The sequence below is a fragment of the Lepus europaeus genome, chromosome X (genome assembly GCF_033115175.1).
Source record: "Lepus europaeus isolate LE1 chromosome X, mLepTim1.pri, whole genome shotgun sequence".
NCBI lineage: Eukaryota > Metazoa > Chordata > Mammalia > Lagomorpha > Leporidae > Lepus > Lepus europaeus.
In genome coordinates this window covers 106,484,031-106,485,194 of record NC_084850.1, presented here as the reverse complement: position 1 = coordinate 106,485,194, position 1,164 = coordinate 106,484,031, and positions in this window count along the sequence as shown.

The following is a 1,164-nucleotide window of genomic DNA, read 5'->3' as shown; positions in this document are numbered from 1 at the left end:
CGACTGTTGAGGAGCAGACTTTTTGTTGTTGTTTTTGTTTTGTTTTGTTTTGTGTAAATTAATGAACTCTTTACTTAGCATAGAGCTGGTCTTCTGTGTATAAAGTTAACTGAAAATCTTAGTGGAAAATGGGACTGGGGATGGGAGATGGAGGTGGAGGAGGGGTGTGAGAGGGTGTTGGAGGGTGGGTGTGGTGGGAATAATCACTATATTCCTAAAGTTGTACTTATGAAATTCATGAAGTTTGTATCTCTTAAATAAAAGGTTTCTTTGAGGGGTTTCAAGTTTTGATTCAGAAAAAAGACATAACATAAATATATATGCACCCAACACAAGACCAGTCAGATATATACAGAAAATACTATAAGACTAAATGGAGGGACCTGTGCTGTGGCACAGAAGATCAAGCTACACTCTGCAGTGCCAACATCCTGTATAGGTGCCGGTTTGAGTCACAGTTCCTCCAATTTCTATCCAATTCCCTGCTAATGGCCTGGGAAAGCAGCAGAAGATGACCTAAGTGCTTGGGTCCCTGCACACATGTGGGAGACCCAGAAGACATTCCTGGCTCCTGGCTTTGGCCTGGCCCAACATGGCCATTGCAGTCATTTAGGGAGTGAACCAGTAGATGGAAGATCTTTCTCTCTCCCCCTCTCTCCCCCTCTCCCTCTCTCCCTCTCTTTCTATCTCTCCTCTCCCTTTCTCACTCTCCCTCTGTCTCCCCCTCTCCCTCTCTCTCCCTTCTCTGTATCACTCTGCCTTTAAAGTAAATAAATAAAACTTTTAAAAATGTGACCTAGGGCTGACACTTTGGCACAGTGCCAGCATCCCACATGGGCACCAGTTCAAGTCCCGGCTGTTCCACTTCTGATACAACTCTCTGCTATGGACTGGGAAAGCAGTGGAACATGGTCCAAGTGTTTGGGCTCCTGCATCCACGTGGGAGACTTGGAAGAAGCTCCAGGATACTGGCTTTGGATTGGCCTGGCTCCAGCTGTTGTGGCCATTTGGGGAGTGAACCAGCTGATGGAAGACCTCTCTTTCTGTCTCTCTTCTCTCTCCCTCTCTCTCTCTCTGCCTCTGCCTCTCTGTAACTCTGCATTTCAAATAAATAAATAAAAATCTGAAAGAAATGTGACCTAAATGGACAGATAGATTCCAATA